Genomic DNA, 18,726 nt, shown 5'->3' with positions numbered 1-18,726 from the left:
GCTATGATTTGAGTAGTCTCATTTGCTTGTTCCCTGAAGAATATCAGAAAGAAAATCCTGTAGTAGAATCTTTCCTAAATATCTGTCTGAGTGACACAATATAATTCAGATGATTTTCTAAAATTATATCTAGGTTTTAAAAGAGGTAAAATTAAGACATTAATTTTAAGTCGGACTTACAGCAAAAAAAATTTTTTTTGGGGGGGCATTATTTTTACAATTCAGCGTATTATGAGGAAGTTTGTGTCAAAAATACATGAACCTTGTGGGAATATCTTTTAGTTTTATTGTGAATTAAAGTAACTTTAGTAACTTAACCAACTTTATCTCTGCATCTACAGATCTACCTACCTATCTCCATATATGCATATTTTATAAGATTTGATGTTATTATTGGGAGATTATTATACAAACAGCATTAACAGATTTAGCTGCATTTAACCTACATACATAGGGTAATTCTGCCATACAAAAATAGAATGAAAATGGATTATGCTACTTTCAACCCCACTGCCTTTTTGTAATGGTGAATGACGTTGTTTTCAAAATTACCCATGGGTTAGTCCTCCTGGCAGTGCCCCAATCATCTCACACCAGGAATGGAGGAATTCTCACTGTGTTCTCCTCCACCTCGTAGAGCACTGCTCAGTTAATCCTTGCAAGGCTCTACTTTCTTCCCCTGCTAAGTCAGTGGATTTTTTTTCTCTTACCTTTCCAAGCTTCCTGCTCTAGGGCCCCGGACTAAGGAATGATGGTGTCACCACCCCTCAACATTTATCTTACATGATTCAAAGTAAAGCATCCCCTGACCCATAAAAGACACAGGTTACATCTACTTTGGAAGGTAAATAGCCCCTTCTTAGAATTTTGGTTTGCAAAATTCTTGATAAACTTGGCCAAGTTTAAGATTTCTCCTTTTCAGGGACCTCTGCTTGCTCATGCCCTCAACAAGTACTCAATTTGCTTCTTAGATCACGCACCTTAGTTGTCAAACTGATTTGCTTCAGTGCCTCATTTATAACCTGTCTCCCTTGTTGCTCTCCTTCCTCAGCCCTCCCTCTCATGCTGACTAATGTTCGTTCTGGTGTCCATGACAGACTTGTGCTCGGCTCTCACCTGAAATGGTGCTGTCTCTCTCCATGAGCCAAGTTCCAACAATTCTCTAAGGCCCACACCAAATCATGCCTTCTGCAAAGGCAGGAACATTTTTTAAACCCACTTTGGCCCTGCCAGCATCAACATGTGTTCTGTTTTTCTTCATCCATAACTGAAAATTTGGAAAGACCGGGTGGCTTTCCATGGAACACTTCAAGATCTCTTTTTAAATCGTTCATTTTAGACACCTTGTAATCTGAAAGATGTAAACAGTGGAAATACTGCTTGGCAAAACCCAATAAAGAAATCAAGAAAGATTTTATTTTATAACTCTCCCTGGATGATGCATGGCTTGATAGAGCAATATGTTTTAGATTGATAGCACTCGGCAGAGCTTTCTGTGGGGAATATTGTTGACTCACGTACAACGAATAATTTTTATATTGAAATTCACTTCTAGCTTATCTGATGTTTCTATCTGCCTGGAGACATTAGCAAACATAAAAATGAAAAAAATATTGGCATATAACAAGAGAGTATTTTTAATCTAGCATTTTTACTAGAAACACATTATTGCTTTTTTAAATGGAAAAGCCAATTATTTTACACTCACAACAGAATCATTCAAATCATAAAACATCCAAGAAAGTGCTTAAAAAAATAAAAATGATTGACTCTTCAGACTCTGATTGCCCTGACACTGTATGTTCTAGCTTGGGAATTTTCTGATCTTGTAAAAAGGCCATCTTTGTTTCATCTCTTCTTCCCACAGACCTAAGAAGTTTTTGGTTGGGGAGAGGGCAGTTACTTACGCTTAGGAAATTTTGATGTGACATTCCTGCCCTTTGGAGTCCTTTTTTTATGACTGGATTTTCAGTTTCTTCCACAGCTTGTTACATGATGCCAGGAATTAATCATTAGTTGTGGCTGCGAAAAGGAAAAAAAAAAAAAAAAGGAAACAATAACTATAATAAATACATAATATATTTACTTGTTATATTTAATAAATAATAAATATGTAATACATAAAACATAATAAAATATAATGAACACTCTGTGTTGGTGCTTGTTATAGTGAAAATAGTAGGCACTGAACTATTTGTCACTAGAGGTGCCTGTTAAATTGCCATGTGCTACAAAATCTTTCTCTCTTTATTTTTATTACTTTTTTATATACATATAGAGAGAGATTGAAAGCAAGAGTGCCGGAGAGGGGCAGAGGGACAGAGAGAGAGAATCTTGAGCAGGCTCCATGCTCAGTACAGAGCCTGATGCGGGGCTCAATGCCACGACCGGGAGATCATGACCTGAGCTGAAATCAAGAGTCAGACGCTGAACTGACTGAGCCACCCAGGCTACTAGAAAACAGAAGCCTCATACACAACATGGCTACCATAAGCTTTGTTATTTGTATCTTGATCAAATCAAGGCTATGATAATTAGACATTCAATTAGAGTTAGATGTCAGAGCTGTTATTGTCAAAACGCGGAATCTGTTGCATACATAATACATGTTAGAAATAGGCTCTCCTTTGTAAGCAATGTGAGATAGTCAACATATAAGGATTGGCTGTTCCTCTTGCATGAATAAGATGTAAAAACTGGAGGAGGCCTACAGTCTACATCCTTAGGGGAAATACTACACGCTCAGTCCCTAATGGTCCCGTGTCCCATTGGTGTAAGATGATTGCTTGCTGATGCCTAAAAGTCTAACAGAATGTTGCCTCTATGTGCTGTTGTATCTGCCTCAAGTGAACTTGTCAGGAAACCTAAAAGGGATCCAGGAAGATGGGACTTCTGTTAGCTTACGTGGAGTTTTGTGCTGCTTGCTAATGAGTGTGTGGTCAACACGTACCTGTATACATGTTACCTTTGCTTTTGTTATAGCCTGAATAGCAAGAGTGGGGCCACAGCTCACCCTTATCTACATCAAACTGCTCTATAGGCTCCTGCTAAGGTCAGCTTCTGGTAGCTGAGGTTAGTTAGTAACAGTATATAAACTTGCCTTTGTAAAATGCCTTAGTTGAGGGAATACATGTCAACATCTTATCAATCAACATTGATAATTGGCTAGACTGTATTGCCCTTTGGCATAACTAAATTACATAGCATGCTAGATGATGAAAGTCTTATTAAAAAAAAAGAAAAATAGAGCAAGGTAAGAAGAAGCAGTTGTGGGGGCAGAGTAGTTGGGTCCTCTGGGGTCTTAGCTATTTTAAGTACTTTGCCTTTTTCTCTGAGACAAATAGGGGGACATTGCAGGGTTTTGAGCAGAGGACTGACATAATCTGATGTAGGATCATTCTGATAGTTGGATTGATAATAGTCTTGGAGAGCTGGGCTGGAAGCAGGTTCACCAGTGAGGATGCTTTTTTGGGAATCCAGGAGAGAGATGACGGTCTCTCAGGCATCAAGGGTATCCAGGAGTGGTTGCAGCTAGATCTGTTTTATAGTTAGAGCTTACTAGATTTGCTGATGGATTTCATCGAAGATATAGGAGCAGGAAGAGCCAACAATGACCCCCTTTTGGCCTCAGCATCTGGAAAATGGAATTTCCATTAGCTGAAAAATTGAAGCCTGGGATGAAGTAGGGTTGAAGAAAATAAATAAATATGGGGATATCTTGTAATCCATAACTGCTATAAAAATGTCAGCCTGTAGAATTTGGCGTGTTTATCAAGTCTATGTAATTTAGCATATTTTAGTAAACTGTTGCTTTTTGCCTAACGTACTCTTGTGTAAATTTCCTGGTTTCTGATGATCGCATCACACCCCGCACAAGAAATCTGCTTTCATTTGCTCTGATTGCTTCTTGTCTCCCTGACAACCTCCTGCCCTGCCTCCAGTCCAGCACAGTGCTGAGATAAAGATTATTGGCGGGAATTGGCGGGAACCAGACCATTTGCACCTGTTAGCTAGTGAGGAAGTTTGCCATCTGCTTAGCTTATGAAATCACTTAAAGAGCAGAACATAGTTTCTGTCACCAGTTTGCCTCCAACAGTCATTAGTAATGTGAGATGTTTATTGAATTTGGGGTTCCTAGGGTCTGGCCTGTCAGGATCTGGTTCAACTTTTAGATTTCTCTTTCTTGGAGACTTCACAGAAAAACCTCATGGTGCCAAAAATATACATGATATGTTAAGCATTAGCGTGGAGTAGTGAGGTGAGATGTGCCATCCAGATCCTAAGAAGGAGGAAAAAAATGAAACATTCAAAACATCATATTCTTGTTTACTTAAAAAATTACTAACGTACTTTCTAGCCATGGTAACAAGTAACAGAGACTGGATTCAATCTCTAACATAAAAAAGGAAAACCAGACAAAATGTAGGAAACAAAGGTTTCCACACATTGGCTACGAAGCAATGCAGGACTGTGATCCTTGAGGAAAGGACAACCAAATCAGTAAGATGAGCTCTGGAACTGACCCAAACTGTTGCCCAAAGGCAGTTTCCAGGCTGCAGAGTGTGGAAGTCTGGCTGAGTTGAAAAGCTTGAAATTGGAATTCTGGGGGCTAGATGCCTGGAGTTTGTGGGACAGAATATCAGGGAAGAGAGCTACAGAGAGTTTCTGAGACACGCAGATGGGTCCTCTCTGGTCTTTGGCCGAGCTCTGATCTGCTCGTGTGTGAGAAGACACTCAGCCAGCACTAGATCAAACATGTCCCAGAGCTCACACTGGGTTGGGAGTATATCATATCCCCACAAGCTAGAGTGGGGAGGCCTTGTAAGATGTGGACATTGAGTAGGATGAGAAGAAGGGGGTTAACACGAGACTGCCAGTTTCTCCTGACCCATCCTGGTGAACTTTAAAGCAAGTTTCAAAAGGATGAAACTGTTCCTAAGTAACTTGGGTCTAAGTAACTGCGTGCTAAAATAGAGTCCAATACTCCTTAAAGTGCTACAACAAAATCCAGTACCCCGCAAAATGTAAAATTTACAATATCCAGCCAGCATCCAATCCAAATGAACAGGTATATTAGTTTCTTGGAGCTGTCATAGCAAAGGCACACAAACTGGGTGGCTTAGGATAACAGAAATGGATTCTCTCACAAGAGAATTAGTTGAAATAGATGTTGCAACAACTATGATAAAAATTCTCCATATGCAGGGTGCGTGGGTGGCTCAGTCGGTTAAGCGTCTGACTTTGGCTTACGTCATGATCTCAAGGTTTGCATGTTCGTGCGCTGTGTGGGGCTCTGGGCTGACAGCTCAAAGCCTGGAGTCTGCTTCAGATTCTGTCTCTCTCTCTCTCTCTAACCCTTCCCTGCTCACACTCTATTTCTCTCTCAATTATGTGTTCTTTTGGGTTATTTTTTATATAATTTCATCTAATCTCTGTAATAGCATAGAAGACAGAGATTAATATTGTAAGTCATAAGTAACCCCTTAAAAAACTTTGCAAATGCGAGTCATGGAAATTTTCATAGTTCCTTCCTTACTTTTAAATGGAAATAATAATACTTAAACCTCACAGATAAGTTGTGATGATCAAGTGAAAGTTTTATAAATTACCTGGTATATAATTGACTCTTATTAAAGACTAGCAAGTATTTTTGTTAATAAAAGCTGAGGCAATGACAAAAGCAATTATAGGTCCAATTATGATAGACCTATGATGGATGAGGCTGACCACAATAGTTTAATTATGATGGTTTTGATTTATTGCTTTTGGTAAGAACTGTACCAATTCAGACAAGCTGGGATAAGGCGAAAGTCAAATTTGAGTGAGCAGTCTTAATTACAGAATTTGAAGAAATGGTTTTTGATTATTGTCAACTACCTGCAGTAATTTGAACCAGGCAGCAAAGTTTTGCCTAGTATATATTCTTAAGGGACTGGGCTTTAATGATTACATAAAATGATCTTTCATTAGCATAACAGGCTTTCAGTTGCTATAAAACAGTTTCTTTACATAAGCAGTTTGTTTTCTTTAGCGATAGTATAACTCCTATTGGAATGATTTGACCAGCAACAACCATATGACAATTTCTTTATAGAGCCAGGCACCAGCCTCAAGGCACCAGCTGAGGGCTATAGCCCTGGCCATTGGGGCACCTGCACCCTGGGGAGCCCCCCTGTGAATGCCTGGCCTCTGGTGATGCCACTTCTTTCCTGTTGTTCCTCCACCTGTGGTGGTGGTAGCTGCTTCCTGCAGTTAGTAATATCCAGATTATTTTAGCCTGAGAATTTTTGCTCTTTCAGTGCTCCAACAACCATACAACCAAGTCCTGAGTTAAATCCCCTCTGTTTTAAATACCTAGCATAACTATTCTCTTGACCAGATCCCAGCTGATAGCATATACCAAGAGAAACAGTTGGCACCGACCAGACCAGAGAGATGCCAGAGATGGGGCAGAGGGGCAGTAACCAGAGAACGAGCTGGAGCTGTGTGGGGGGCAGGAACTAGAAGGAGGATTTCTAGGGCAACCCACCCAGTTGGTTGATGATGCAGCTTTGGCAGAGTGTGCTGTCCTAGTTGCGCCCCCACCAGCGTTTCCTGCTCTCTAGCTGAGTGGCCTTGTCAAAGCCTCATCCACTACTTAGAGCATGGGTCTTCAGTTTGCAAGTGAAGGTTAGTCCAGAGGAATTCCATGCCATGCTTCTTTTTGGCTGTAAGTTTCTCTTGAATGGTTGACAGTTTTGCCCAGGTCCAGGTCGGGAAGACTCTCCTGTTTCTTTCCATATACTAAGGGAATACAGGATTAAGAAAGCAGAATGATTTGGGCCCCTGGCATGCACTGCCTCCTGAACAGGTAGCAGAAAGGTTTTGTACAGCCTCTGTCAGGTTCAGATACCAGTCAGCCAGAGGAGGCAGCACATGTCAGACTTGGCCGAAAGCGCTGCCACATGGCACTGACCATGTCACAGTGCAGCATGTTACATGTCAGTATGATTGTGTTTGAATGGTGGTCATTCCAAGTGTGGCAGCAAGATGAAGTCATAACCAGAAAGCTAATTAGGTTCCTGGGATGGTGCAAAAGGAGGCACCGGGTGGGATTCCTGAATATGGTATAATTAAAATGACTATGCATGTTTTCCCATATATAAAATGTACTGCCTTTTCTGAATAAGTTTTACAAGAAGGAATAAAATCTAATTGCTTGCCACTTAAAAAAAATTTTTTTTAATGTTTATTTTTGACAGAGAGAGAGAGAGAGAGAGAGAGAGAGAGAGACCGAACATGAGCGGGGGAGGGGCAGAGAGAGAGACACACACAGAAACCGAAGCAGGCTCCAGGCTCTGAGCTGTCAGCACAGAGCCCGAAACAGGGCTCGAACTCACAGACCACGAGATCATGACCCGAGCTGAAGTCGGATGCTCAACCGACTGAGCCACCCAGGCATCCCAGTTTGCCACTTTTTAAAGAACTGGACTTTTTATTTTAGGTCTATTGTATGTGGCAGCTAGGTCTCCTTGGTCTTAATATAATTAGTATGGAAAAAGCTTTGAATTTGTTCCTGTGAAATTCCCAGGGACGTGTCTGCATCCTGCCCGTGGGCTTCTGGCAAAACCTGTTTTGTATTCTGATATAAGGTGACCCGATATCAAAGCCTTATACCCTCAGCAGGTGAAGATGATGATACTGGACACTGAAGGGATCTGGGACTCTGAAAAGCATCATTTGCAATTAGTTTGAGGGTAGGTAGCTCAGCTGGCTGGCTTTCAGGTTGTCAGTTACCATGAAAAAGTATCTGCTGGATATTGAATACCTATGACAGTAATAGTATCCTGGGTATCAATCAGTTGGAAAATAAATCCTTTCAGGGTGGGTCAGATGTTGTTGGTCTTTAATTTCCACGGGCCAGATCATTTTCTGGTCCTGATGTAAGCATTCAGAGGACTTGAAACCATTCTTTTTTGGCCACATATGAGTGAGGCTAAAACAGCCGCCATCCATTTTCAGCTTGTACCACCTACTGAGCCAACCCATCCCCAACCACGGTCAGCTGCTCGTAAGGGATCCCCCATATGGCTGTGGCTTTGGGTTGAGAAAACGACAATGTGGTTGACAAGGGGTTCTGAGCTACCGGCTCACACAACTTGCTTGTGCCCTTTGATCTTGCTCATTTGGGATCCCAGACATACTATTTCCATCTTGTGATGAATTGCTGCTGGGCTCACTGGACACTATGACTTGGTGGGTCTGATAATAGGCCCACGCTCATGCTGAGCAGTTCTGGATGCATGATTGCTCTGGTGGTGTCCCATGGCCAACCACTCGACCTCACACGTAGCCCAGGAGCAAATGAGAAGGTGTTTTTCTTTAATTTTTTTTTTTTAACTTTTATTTATTTTTGAGAGACAGAGCATGAATGGGGGAGGGGCAGAGAGAGAGGGAAACACAGAATCCAAAGCAGGCTCTAGGCTCTGAGCTGCCCAGACGCAGGGCTCAAACCCATGAACTGTGAGATCATGACCTGTGCCGAAGTCAGACGCTTAACCGACTGAGCCACCCAGGAGCCCCGAGAAGGTGTTTTTCAAGAGGCCTTGAATTATTTCCTGCATGGGACATGGCCGTGTGCAAGACGCCCAGGGCCTGTGTGGTCATCCTCCACTGGGGATTACTACACACTCCACACGGCGTCCCTTCCCACAGCTACTATCTCTCACGCTATAGGGTCTGCCGGTTCACAGGCCCAGGTGACAGGACTCCTTGTGCACCAGAACCGAGACCTGCTGTAGAGCTCTTCTCTTCTCTGAGTCCCACTTAAGGCTGGTGGACTTTGTGTTACCCACTATGGAGACTGAAGCATATTCCCAGGTGTGGCACATGCCACCTGTAGAACCTCAATGCGCCGAGGTAACATTTTCAAGGTTGAAGGTGTAAGATATAATAATTTGTCTTTTCCTTTGGAGAGGATTTACTGGCATGCCTCTTGCCACTCGTCTCCAGGATTTTTATTGATGAAGTCCCTTGAATCTTTGTAAGGCTTATCTTTTACCTTCTGGAGCACATGAGTCTTTCCAAAGCCTCCGGCACGCTAGACTTCTCAACTCATCCTGGCCAATTAGCATAATGTTATATACGTGATGCATCAGTGTGATTCTTTGTGGGATATCCACATAGTCCACACATCTTAGTATATTGTTACCAGTGGAAGGAGAGTTGACATGGCTCGGGGTTTGTACAGTCCTGCCTATTCCATGTGAATGGAAACTGTTTCTGATCTCCCTTTCTTTAACAAATGTTTATTCAATTTTGAGAGAAAGCATGAGTTGGGGAGGGGGAGGAGGGAGAGGGGGACAGAGGATCCCAAGCTGGTTCTGCACCCACAGCAACAAGCCTGACGAGAGGCTTCAATTCACGAATTATTAGACCATTACCTGAGCCAGACACTCAACTGACTGAGCCACCAAGGTGCCCCTGAACTTCTCTGATTAGAAAAGAAGATATGTCAAATCAATGGCCAGAAAAATACCACATCTGGCATAGTGGCTGCAATTGGGCTGTTCTTTAGTTGAGTTTTCAATATTCCACTCTAGAGCCTGTTTGTTTCTCCATGGGCCAGACAGGAGAATGAAATGAAGATCTGATGGGTACCATCATCCTGCATCCCTTTTTAAAAAAAATTTTTTTTAACATTTATTTATTTTTGAGACACACACACACACACACACACACACACACACACACGCACGCACACAGAGAGAGAACAGAAGCAGGGTAGGGGTAGAGAGAGACAGGGAGACACAGAATCTGAAGCAGGCTCCAGGCTCCGAGCTGTCAGTACAGAGCCTGACGTGGGGCTCACACTCACAAACTGTGAGATTGTGACCTGAACCGAAGTTGGACACTTAACCAACTAAGCCACCCAGGCACCCCCTTTTTTTAAAAAAAAAATTTTATCGACCAACCTTCATCCTTTAGGTCCTTAAGGGTAGCATTGATTCCTGCCATCTCCCCACCCCTTGGACCTGATATTTTTTAAAAGTTGGTGGTGGGCATTTTCAGAGGCTTCAGTTTGACTTTCCCCACCATAATACCCCTTATCTCACAAGTTGAGGCCCCAACTTGTGTTATAACTACTGACAAAAGCATTGATTAAGCATGCCAGTCCCAATTATGAATTCAGGAACAAGGTAAATCTTATTTGGTGGGTCCACAGACCCAGTGGACTCCATCTATCACATCATAACCCCCTCCTGCAAAGAGGAGGACCAGAATGATTCATTGTCACAAATCGGGAATAGATGGTAAATATCAAAAGAATGGCACTGATGGTGATGGTTACAGGAACTGGAAGAAAAACATTGGAGCCGAAGACCCTTATTCTAAGATCCTTATAAATACAGCATATTCCTGGAGTGGATGCTTGGGGGATTTATATGTAAGATGAAATTTATGTAATGTAAATTTAAATGTATATGTATATCTGCAAATAATCAGCAGGGGTGCATTATTTTTATTTCAGAAATAGATATCTCCACCCCCTCCCCAAAGAATCTCAGACACTTGCATCAAAATAAAATAAATTACTCATTGGAGCTTACTAATTTTGAATTGACAGGCACGGATCCAAGGGAAATATGGATATGAGCAAGTAACAAGAACACGTCAGCTGCAGTACTTTCATCCTTAAGTGTGTTGCCCTTGACAGTTTTAATAACTATTTCTGTCTAAGTTACAAAGCTTTGTACTGTCTGTTTGGCTTTTAGTTAAATTGGCTCCCTGAAAAAGGAATATATGCTAACGCTCATGCTCCAGTTGCTTTCAAGTAAAGCAGATTAGCAATATCATGCATCATGTCGGTTTCTGCTCAGTAATCACAAATGTTGACATGTTTCTTCAAAAATGTATTCACTACATCTGCTGCTTTCTGAAAGACTGAAATAGTGGCTCTTTTTATGGAAATGGCATTAATGGCATATTGATAACCACGTTTGGTTACAATACACATTGTGAGATCCATATGCAGAATAAAAGGCCCATCTCTCTTTCCAAATGGATTGCTACTAAAACTCTCAGAACTCTCAGCTCTGGCTCAGCTGAGTAGGCAAGTGGCCCAGCAGGAGTCGGTTCCTTTGCCTTGACTGTCTTTCACAGTAATGAGGGCCTTTAGTATTTGGAAGGGACATCAAAGGTCATCTGGTGGCAAGAAGATCCCACATCTGACATTGCATTTATCAGATTCTCCTGGGGAGCTTAAAAATACATCCATCGCCGTCCTTATGCAGGCCCAGTAAATCAGAATACCTGGAAGAAGAACTTGAAAAACATCAGCCAGATCTGGGGATTGCTGATCTGGTCCAGCTGCCTTCATGATTTCAGTAAGTCTTCATATTTAGAGTCAGAAGTACGTAGGTCTTGTTAAACTTATCTCCAACATCTGGTTGTTGAACTATTTGTGAATGTCCTTGCACGGACAGACCAGAGCCATTGGGTTTTTATCTGATGGGGCATCATGTCCTGTTCATCTCCATATCCTCCCACATAGCCTCTGCTGTGCCTTGTTCAGAGCCACAACATAACATAGTTTGAGTCAGATGAATTAATAAACTTAGGTTTTAGACTTTCTTTCAGACAAAAAGGGAAAAAATAAATGTCATTCTTATTTTCTTTTTGTACCTAAACATTGGCTGTATCAGAACAAAAACTGTTGTAATTATTTAAAAGCATGAAGTGGATTCCTTACCCATACGGAGGAATTTGAAGTTCTTCATTGCCATCTGCTGGAGTCAGTGTTGCACTAAATCCAAACTGCTGTAGTATACCAAAGCTTCCCCCGTAAAACAGTTTATATGGCTAATAATGCTGGAACTCCTATCCCCCCCAGGCCCCAGGCTAAAAGCCAGGTGCCACCCGGAGACATGTGGATGCAGAGTTGTGGGGAATGAGGAGGCATGGATTCCAGCCAGGTATCTCCAAATTTTGTCGTTCCAGACACGTATTCATGCTCAGCTGCCTTCACTTCTGGGGGCAAAGTGGAAGCTTCTATAGTGAATGGTTCTGATCCTTGAGCTCAGAGAGAACGCTCCTTTCCCAGTTGTTTGGTGGGAGAGTGAAGCTGAAAGGGAAGCAGGCTCAGCGTCCCGGGACTGAAGCTGTGTGTGCGCTGGGCACACGTGAGCCCGTGGTGTCCTCTGTGAGGTGGAGACCCGAGCTACTCACAGACTAACACATGCCTCCTACTGTTAGGACAAACTGTCTGGAAGCATCTGTTTACTTATCCTTAACACAGTGTAAATCAGTAACTTTATTCATCCTTTCTCATCCTTCTGTGAGGATGTAAGGTGGGTCTGTGTCCCTGAAGGACCCTTCCCTGGGTCTATTCCACCCTGTCCATTACTTATAGCAGGAGATTATTAAGGACATTGAAGAAAAAGTGCATCCTATTCCCTATTATAAGAAGGATGGGTCTTTTCTTGCTTTTTCAACATATATGAGACAGGATGACCCAAACCAAGCGAACCTGAACTCAAAGCCTCAAATTTGCTGGGATAACTCGAGGACAGTGTTGTCTCTGGGCTGGATGGCCCTTCACTATCACGGGAGTGGAAGAAACTCTTCCTTCCCGTGCTATGGCTGTGGCTGGGCAGATGGAGGGGACGTACTTACCTGGAGCTCTAAGCACTTATGTGTGCTGGCATAGGTGTGCTTTACTTACATGATGCCCTTGCCCCTGGGCCTGCATCAAGCTGCATGTTAAATAGGGGATGTGTAGTAGGTTTTTGTTGCCCTGAGTCCTGAAGCGTGAGACCTTTATCGGTCTCCGCGGGACACATTCTGCCTTTCTCTTCTCCTGGGTCCTGACTTTTTTGTTCTTTTTCCCTTTTCCCAGGCCCACCTCCCCCTTGGCATCTGACCAATCCTCAGCCATGACTTAGTTCTAACAGGTGACAGGCAAGAAAAGTAGCCAACACTTGGAAGAGGAGAGACTGGGGCAGAGGAGGGTTGGGCGGGAGCGGGCCCAAGAAAGAGTTTGAGTTGGGTCATCATTTCAGCGCTAGGGCCACATCCTCCCTGAAGCTATCTGTGATGATGACCCTACTCCCCCTCGTGACCCACCATTATCTGTACCTTTCATGGGGGCCACTTGTCACATTCTGCCTTACTTAAAGGTGCTACATACAGATAAGAACTCCTCTGGCTTATCATCTGTTCTGGGGCAATTTTCAACTTTCAAAACAAAAAAAAAAAATCATCTTTCTATCCTGCACATCGCAAAAAACACCATGTGACTTACTTTTAATATTAAATACTTGTTGAACCAATGAAAGCAGGAGATGGGAGCTGGGTTTCAGCCTGAGGCTTGTAGCTCACAAAGAACAAAACCTCCCAGTGTAAAGGGAAGTGAGAGTGTGTGGACCCACTGGTTGGGACATTCCTGGGGAAGAAAGAAGTTATCCCGTAGATGTGCCAAAAAGTCTCCATCAGAAGTAATTCAACCTCATTGGGGTGCCTGGGTGGCTCAGTTGGTTAAGCGTGGGACTCTTGGTTTCAGCTTAGGTCACGATCTCACAGTTCACACGTTCCAGCCCCGCGTCGGGCCTTTCGCTGACAGCACGGAGCCTTGGGGATTCTCTCTCTCCCTCTCTCTCTCTCTCTGTCTCTCAAATAAAGTTAAGTTGTTTTTTTTTTCAAGAAGAATTTCAACCTCAGAATGCAATGGCTAATAAATTTAGGAAGTGAGTGAAGTACAAATTATAAATGAGTACATATATTTAGATGTTCATTTATTTGATGCGTAGAATGAAAGTTTTCACAATTAACGTAAACCCACAGTATGAGTGCAACAGAAGGCAAACTGAAAGTGTATAGATGACATTTATCCAGTTTCTGAATAAAAACCAACTATGCAAAGCCGTGTTTGGCTCAGGAGCGCAGCTCCATCATGTGGTATTTAATAATCCCCACCAGCCCTCCTGTATTGGCTACAGATGTGGTTCTTCCTGTCAGTCATGTGGGCACTATCCCTGCAGCAAGTGCAGTAGGTAATAGAGATAGGTTGCACTGAAGTTAGCAATGTCATGGATTATGTAGCTCACCCTGATGTCCTAAATGTTGTGGTACTGTGCTCTGAGTCTGAAAGTCAAATAAGAGCTGGACCCATTAAGAGTAGAAATATTGAACTCACATGGCCTGAAAAAACAAAAACTGAGCTCATTTAGTAAGGCATGCTTGCAATTCTCTGCAATTAAAAACTGTTGGTAACCATGCTGGATAGGGACCCTCCGTTTTCAAGCGTAATTACAAGAATGAACCGAGGGTTTGCGATCTGCTCACTAGAGGGTGGTAGACACTAAAGAGCTGCCTTCTCAAGGAGCGCTGAGCTGGATTGACCAAGACTCAGGAAAACAGATGCCAGACTTCTGTGACAGGGCTGTCTTTTCATAGATTTTTAAAAAAGGATCCTTTACTAGTATGGTCAATAAATCAGAATAATTTTTAAATTGTTTTTCTAATTTTACTGTAAATGTTCACTGGAGGAAAACAGAAAAGTAATAGAGATACCCTAACATATGAAGAGCATTTTAATTCACTTATAAAGTCCACATTGAGAACCAAACATGATTAATAACAGGTTTAACCACAGACTTGTTGGAAGCTGAACATTCTTAAGCAACACAAGCCACGATTTCATATGGTTTCACTTAGTATTTTGGTGTCTATCTTTATTTTCTTTCCTATGCTTATAAAGTGTTAATGATTTATTTTTTACTTGATATTATACAGAGACTATGTATTAACGTTCATGTATGAATATATTACTTATAAGTTTATGTCTAGGCTTTGCATATTATGTGGATCAATATTAGATTATTCTCTAAGTTTTGAAAGGTAGTTTTCAAGGAAATGAATTATCAGTCCAAACTTTGTCTGAAATCACTCAGTTTTCCGTAACTGTAATTTTTTTCAGCTGCTTAACAGAGACAAAAAAGGCGACAGCTAATGAATATCAGTTGTATCAATTGTATCTTGCTTGTATCAAGCAAGATAGAGAATAAAAAGCAATGGTTCTTGATATCAAAGATTGTGTCATCTAGCCAGGGAAATGACACTAACAGCATTGCAGGAATGAATGATGGTGAAGTAAGCAGAATGCCAGTGCCAGTCCAATATTCCTGTAACATTGAGTTGTAGACCCTGCCTGCTGAAGAAGCTCCGAGAAGGAATCAGAGTTAGGTGAACTTTTCCAACAGGCCTCCTGGAAGAAGCAGAATTCAGAATACAGTTTTGAGAAGGCAGGGACTGTGCCTAGCTTCTTCATTACTGCATCCCCAGCATTCAGGGTGAGGCCTGGAAGGCAATTCGTTTCTTAAAAACATCAGCACCTCTGCTCTTTTTATGTAAGAATGGTGATACTGCCCTCCAGGGGAGGATGTGTCATTGAAGATATTTTCCAGTCCTGTGAGGAGGCCATTCACTCATGTATCAGGTTTTCCTACTATCTTTTATTAGAGAAGTAATGAGGTTCTGGAACACTGTCTAGGGCCCTAAGTCAGAGTGCAGGTCATTAGCTCTTGTTGCAGGTGAACTTTTAACCTTAGCTTCACGAGCACGGAATGAGCTAATCTGCCACCGGTGATATATAAAATATGCTCAGCAGAAGTATATTGTTTTTTTCTTTTTCTCTGTTGTCTTGAAAGACCTAGAATAAAAGGGAAAAAATGGCTAAGAGAAGCTTAAAGGTATGGGAAGATGTGTGGTGATGGAGTTTTTTTCCCTCTGTAGTCTCTTGAAACATTCTCACACAAAATCCTGTTCTGAATAAAGTATGAAGGCTAGAATGAAAATTGCAGTGCACGGTTAAGCCAGGCATTCAAAATGCCTTACAGATTTTGAAACTATATTCTGGTTTTAATTTTTTCATGCTATATGATCGGTGCTGGCTGTAGGCCATGCATCCTCTCAAGTTGGAAACCTCTTGCCAGGCAGAACATTGCTGGAAGCTATTAGAGACGCCAGCTCTGTCAACACAGGACACCCGTGGGCTTAGCTATCCTGCATGGGCCTAGGGCTGAGGTAAAGAACTTATATTAGATGCATTTGAATTTTGTGACTCAGTGACCACATTTTCCAGCTTTGAGGGCCAGGCAAAAGACATAAACAGGTTTACCCGAGATACAAAATCTGGCTACAGTTTGCTGGATTGCACACAAAATACTGAAGTAGCTTAAACATTTAAACATTAGTGTTGCCTACTACTTTAGGAACTACAATCCCCTGCTAGATTCAGTGTGAACTGGTTGCAGTGATGGTAGAAAACAAGAACGCACTGAAACTTCTGAAATGTTAATGAAGCTATTATTGCAGAAGGAACCCTGCTCTGAGATTGGGTTTCCTTGTGTCAGTGGCTACTAATTAGCTGTATGTCCTTTGGTTAGTGTCCTCCCATTTCTGGTCTCACTTTCCTATCTGTAAAACAGGTCAAACTAGGCAACCTAAGATGCTTCCCAGATCATAGCTTAGTCAATATATCTTAGTTTCAGAATCATTTCTACACCTATTTGTGTGTATTAACCTTGAAAAAAAAGGTAGGCTTCTGGTTGAGGAAAAATGCACGACAGATTTCATGTATTATACCCCAAACTGTGCCACTAAAAAAAAATCAATGCAATTTCTAATATTCTGTACATTTGACTTAAAAATAATTAATGATTTTCTGCTTTTCAGGTTGGTTTTAGTGAATGTAACTGACGGCAACATGTACTTGCTTGTATTATATTTTGTTAATTGGCAAAAAAATTTCAGGGAATTTGGTGGGGTGGCTGGTGCGAACCATTCTAGTTTCGAGAAGCAGTGAAGACTGAGGAAGAAGAAATAGAGAGTTTACATTTTACATTTTATTGGGATTAGGTGTTTAGAAACAGAACTTCCTCGGCAGCCGAAACACTGTAATGAGGGAAATAAAATGTTCCTGGCTAAGTCAATGTCCCTGTGCATTCATATTACCTACTTATGAGCACATGTTTTGAATTTTGGCCTGAGTATCTAATGGCATGCAGAGTTCTTCACTTGACGTCTGCTCATCAGGGTGATGTCACACTTGTCTGGCCAGGAGCTATTGCTAGATGAAATTTTCTTGACTCAAGGATCATGCTGTGTATGGTATGTGCATGTGGTGGGGGATAGAATCTAAATACATAAGTATCAGACTTCAGCAGAGGTCAGTGATCTCAGAATGGCATTACATCTATTTCTGCTCTTACCAAACTTATGCTCCAGCTTTTTTTTTTTTTTTTTTTTTTTTTTTTTTTGTCCTGGTGATTTTTCCTCTTTGGATTTTACCTGAGTAGACAAGCATGAAATGAAGTTCTCTTTGCATTTTACTAATGTCAGGAATTCTTGCAGCTCAATATCGCTGATTGGTAACGGTCCACCACACCAGGGACAGGTAGTGGCTTTACGCAATGCCCGGGACTCCTTCAATCCACCGACTTCCCCAAGGATCATGGCCCGCCAGTTCACAGCTGAGTCCTTCCCCAGGCATTGCTCTTAGCCTTAGGGGGTGACCTTGGCCCAGTTTCCATCTCCTTCCTAGGGTGGCCTACGTCCAAAATCCGGTCGATGTGGAGGTACAAAGGCCTGGCCTCCTGGTCTCAAGCTTGCATGGCCCTGAGGGCCATCCCAGCTCCATGGCCTCCTACGGCATTCACTGAGGCTGACTGAGATCTTGATCACAGCTGCATCACAGTTTAACCTCGCCTTCTGCCCAGTTCCACATCTCTTTTTTTACCTCACCATGTCATTCCTCAGAGCCCCCAGGGAAGCCTCCTGGGTGCTAACCTCGGACTCACAGTCTGTTTCCCTGCAAACAGACTGAATGGGAACTGTTTTCCCATTTAATGGTGTGAGCTTCCTCAGTGTCCATGCTCAATCCTAGTAAGATAAACTCTTCTGGAAAAGTTAATATTGACTGTCTGGAATATTAACACATAAAATTTAGTATTTGTATTTTTCACTTTAGTGTCTAGTAGAAAATTCTAAAATAAAAAAAATAAATGACTCTTTTACTTATTGCAAATATTCCTAAAACCTCATTCCTTCTTTGGATATATTGGAATGGTCTTTAAAAAATTACAAAGTATTGTTCAGTATGGTAATCATGGCCTCTTTTAATAGTGTCTTTATATGATTTATCCACTAGCTTTTTTCATCTTCATTAGAATGAAAAATTAAAATGCTTGGTATTGTTCATAAGAAATAATTAGTGCAGCTGAACACACATAGAACTGGATTTTTTTCCTTATGATTTATTTCTTCACTGTTGTGACTCAAACCACACACATAAATAACAATGAAAATTTCAAAGAAATAGCCTAAACTGGTACTGCTTTGTACCTGTTTATATGTACATGCCCTGTACCTTGCATGAAAATTCCATTTTTATAAATCCATTTTTAGGATTTTTTGGGGGGAGTCATAATGAACTTAGTAACTTTTGTCCACCTTTTAACTAAGCCACAAGAGATATTCAACTGAGATTGTTGACATATACCTCTTAAAGAAAGTATTGTGCTTTTATCATGATGATCTCTTGCCAAATTTAGAAATTAACAAATGAAACAAAATAGATTTTATATCAAAATGGCACCTAGAAATTTCAATTGATAGATGTATCAAATATATAAATAAATGACATAAATTCTATTTCTCTAGGAAATAGAGGAATTTGAAACTTTGTAA

General features: G+C 41.5%; 1 protein-coding gene and 2 long non-coding RNA genes across 4 annotated transcripts in view; 1 reads left to right on the top strand and 2 right to left on the bottom strand.

The window, feature by feature from the left end:
- Positions 1–1,394: 1,394 nt before the first annotated feature.
- Positions 1,395–7,251, bottom strand: LOC121033878 (uncharacterized). Of its 2 annotated transcripts, none has more exons than XR_005792169.1 (2): positions 6,355–7,251; positions 1,395–2,022 (listed from the first exon to the last, which is right to left on the bottom strand). It is a non-coding gene; the product is annotated as an uncharacterized LOC121033878 (long non-coding RNA). The 2 variants fall into 2 exon arrangements; XR_005792168.1 differs by having other exon boundaries at positions 6,424–7,251.
- Positions 7,252–11,052: 3,801 nt separating this feature from the next.
- STRIT1 (small transmembrane regulator of ion transport 1) overlaps positions 11,053–18,726 on the top strand; it is a 33,727-nt gene continuing 26,053 nt past the window's right edge. Inside the window, exon 1 of the mRNA XM_040480547.1 lies at positions 11,053–11,366. The gene's annotated coding sequence lies outside the window, so the exon portion shown is untranslated. The remainder of the gene's footprint in view (positions 11,367–18,726) is intronic.
- The window catches only part of LOC121033877 (uncharacterized), a 32,433-nt gene continuing 27,462 nt past the window's right edge, over positions 13,756–18,726 (bottom strand). Inside the window, exon 3 of the long non-coding RNA XR_005792167.1 lies at positions 13,756–15,688. This is a non-coding gene — a long non-coding RNA (uncharacterized LOC121033877). The remainder of the gene's footprint in view (positions 15,689–18,726) is intronic.

The sequence above is a fragment of the Herpailurus yagouaroundi genome, unplaced genomic scaffold, assembly GCF_014898765.1.
Source record: "Herpailurus yagouaroundi ecotype Mexico unplaced genomic scaffold, PumYag 159, whole genome shotgun sequence".
In the NCBI taxonomy this organism is placed as follows: domain Eukaryota; kingdom Metazoa; phylum Chordata; class Mammalia; order Carnivora; family Felidae; genus Herpailurus; species Herpailurus yagouaroundi.
This window is presented reverse-complemented; position numbering and strand designations above follow the sequence as displayed.